Genomic DNA, 3,478 nt, shown 5'->3' with positions numbered 1-3,478 from the left:
TCATCTTCGCGTCCCTTGAACTCGAGTTTTTCTGATGCCGAATGCTTTGAAGCCCATTCCGGATACTCATTTCTCGTACGCTTTCTGGAGACCTCCCCAATGCACAGATTTCAAAACGCTTTGCATCAAAGTAAACGTGTTTTTAAATTCCATTTTCCGCGAACTTTCCGAAACACCCCTGGAGTCCTCTCGCATGGAGGCGGAGCCTAATTCCTCCCCCTGTTACCTGTGGCCTGCACGTGGGACTCCCTTCTAAGGGATTACAGCAGTGGGGAGGATAGAGAGTCATTTCCCAGGGGAGACCCCTGGCCCACACCTCCTCACACAGGGGACCGAGGCCAGCAGCCGCAGTGGAGCCCGTGACCTGGCACAATGGGAACCACACTTGACCTCTGTGGTCTTCCTCCCAGAGTCCCACAGCCCCGGTGGAATCCTGGGGAGCACAGCAGGCCGCGCCATAGGAAGGACATTGTGCAAAGGCCTCGTCCATGCACCTTCAGCTGCCAAGGTCGTCCAGGCCGAGGGGAGTCCGAGACACAGCCACAGCCAGGAGCAGCAGAGACCTGGGGAGTACATGTGGTCTGTGAGATGTCCTGGTAGAGGCAGCGGACACGAGGGGGACACTGGGCCATCTGTGTCACGAGTGGACGACTTTACCTGGTGACAGTGCGCCCGCGTGGGTTCACCAGTCATGGCGGAGCTGCCATACATGCTCTTAATTTTAATTTATTTATGTGAAAGGCAGAGGGATGAGAGAGAGAGAGAGAGGAAGGAGAAGCCCTCCGTTCCCAGATTCACTCCCCGAATTCCTGCAATGCAGGTCTCCCCCTGTGCGACAGGAGTCCAGCTACTTAAGCCATCATCTGGTGTGCATCGGCAGGAACCTGGAATCAGGAGTGGAGCCAGGACTCAAATTCTGAACGTAGCCGGAACTCAGTACGGGATGCTGACGTCCCAAGCAGGTGTCTTCACAGCTCCACCAAACCCTGACCTCTAAATGTCCCTTAATGATGTGAGACGCTAGCAACAAGGGAACTGGGGTGTGAGGCATGGGGGAACTCTCCGTATTGTATTTGCAACTTTCCTGTGGATCTAAAACAACTCTTAAAACACTCAAACCTGTTTCACGCGTGCACTTCATTTATCTGTATTCCTGCAGGTAACAGAGAAAAATAAATGCAACCAACAAGCCAACAAAAGCCAGGCCGTGAGCTCCCCGTGCCAACCTCCCCTGCGTGGTTGGAGCTTGGGCTGATGGTGCTCTCTGAGGACCAGGTGGTGGCAGGAAAGGCCCTGTGGACCAGCTGTGGTACAGGGCAGGGAGTGGGCAGCAGGCTCTGTGGGTGAGGGCGTGGCCGTCCTCGCCAGGGCGCATCGGCAGTGCCCAAAGCACCTGGGTATCCAGGGCCTTTGGAAGTGGCTCCTGCACCGGGCGGGGAGGAAGCCCATGGTACTGGGAATACCAAGCCACGCCCTCCCTCTCTGTGGTGCTGCAGGGTTTGCCGGTTTAAATGACTCAGCAGCAGCTCCCACTGGCCCTCTGAGGCCGGCAGAGGTCGGCTGCTGCTGTGCCGGCCCCTTCACCAGCCTTTTAACCGGCCACAGACAGGCCGACAGGCTGACATCCCCAGCTCTGATCATCGGCCCTGACCGTCCGCTGAGTGGCTGCCACTTCTCTGGTCTCCTAGCTCCAAGCCCCAGCTTGGGGGTCTGCCCAGCCTCCCTCAGTACTGGTAGGCCAGTGGGCTCCTGTGTGTGTGTGTGTGTTTTTTTTTTTTTTTTTTGTAATATTTATTTATTTGGGAGGCAGAGTTACAGAGAGAGAGAGAGAGAAGACAGAGGTCTTCCATCCGCTGGTTCACTCCCCAGCTGGCTGCAATAGCCAGAGCTATGCCGGTCCAAAGCCAGGAGCCAGGAGCTTCTTCTGGGTCTCCCACGCAGGTACAGGGGCCCAAGCATTCGGGCCATCTTCTACTGCTTTCCCAGGCCATAGCAGAGGGCTGGATAGGAATTGAAGCAGCAGGACTCGAACTGGCGCCCATACAGGATGCTGGTGCTGCAGGCAGAGGCTTAACCTACTACCCACAGCTGGGCTCCCATCTTTGCGCCATTGGAACAGGCTTTAGACCCAGCTCTGAGCTTTGCTCCCCTCCCAGCTGTTAGCATCCTTACTTCGAGGCTCTCTAATGCTGGTCTCACAGAACACGTCGTGCCAGCGATGTGTCCACCGTCAGGTAGGGGTAGGTACTCTATCCTGCACTATCCACACAGTTCCTAATGGGAAAGACCAGGTGTTTTTTTTTTTTCTTCCCTTTAATTTCCAATTTGCTTAAACCAAGACCTTTATACAGTACAGTAAAAATAAATCACAGGTAACATAATTACAATAACTCAAATTACTCTAAGAGTAGTACAGTAAAAAAAATTACAGTGATAAAAACGCACGGAAATACAAACCGATCTTGTTCACTATCGAATTCAGCAGACAGACAATCACTCTGTTGGAATGCGCCACAGGCTGTGCGAGTGCCTCCTCTCTCCTTTCTGGCTGCCTCCCGCTGTGGGCAGGGAGCCGCTCGCTCGCTCCTGGCTGCTGCACACACTTGCAGGCAGTGAGTGACCCACCTGGAGCAGCCCCTGCAGAGAGAGGCAGAGGCAGGGCTCAGAGGCACATCCTCACAAAGGGTCCCGCCCCTCCTGTGGGCTCCAATCATTGCATGCGCCTGATGCCTGTCCCACCCCCATCAGCTCGGCAGGAAGGAGGTGACCCTCACAGTGGACAGTGTCCTGTGTGGACATGGCTCTCCTTGGGCAACTCTCGGCTTTGACCTTCTAGACTAGAAGGCTACAGAGGTCACGGCCCTTCCCTTCTCTTAGAAATCAGCCGCAAACAATCCAAAGTAACACAGAATCCATCTCAGAGGATCAAGGAGGAAGCCAGGGCTTCCGAATCCAACTGTAGCCAAGGGCCGGGTGAAGGTGTGGGGTGGAGACAGCGGCCCAGCCAGACCCCGGTGAAGCCAGCCTTCTCCAAGGAAGACAACGCGCCCTCAGTCCCAAACCAGAAAAGTGGTGGTTTGGGGCGCAGCACACACGGTCTGAGAAGTCTGGTGCTGGGCACCTGCCTGCGCCGGTCCTGGCACGGAGAGAGGCGGCAGGAGCTGGGTGCTGGGGTGCACCACTACTTAGCAGTGAGCGTCGGGTTGAGGTGGGAGGAAGGGAGAAGGGGAGGCCCAGCCACTGTGACCTCTGCAAGACAGGAAGGGAATGGAAGTGGGAAACGCCCCGCCCCTACCCTGCAGTTTCTTTCCTTATGCAACCTGGGGAACCCAACCTGGGGAACCCAACGGAGCGAGGGTGTGCCGACCTCCAGTGGGGCCTGGGACCCCATCCCCGGGCCTCCAGCACACGGCTCTTCCCCAGGACTGAAGTTCTCATTTGTTTGCTTTGTCCTCGCCAGGCTGAGTATTGATTGGTA

The sequence above is a fragment of the Lepus europaeus genome, chromosome 11, assembly GCF_033115175.1.
Source record: "Lepus europaeus isolate LE1 chromosome 11, mLepTim1.pri, whole genome shotgun sequence".
Classification (NCBI taxonomy): Eukaryota; Metazoa; Chordata; class Mammalia; order Lagomorpha; family Leporidae; genus Lepus; species Lepus europaeus.
Note: the sequence above shows the minus strand (reverse complement) of the source record.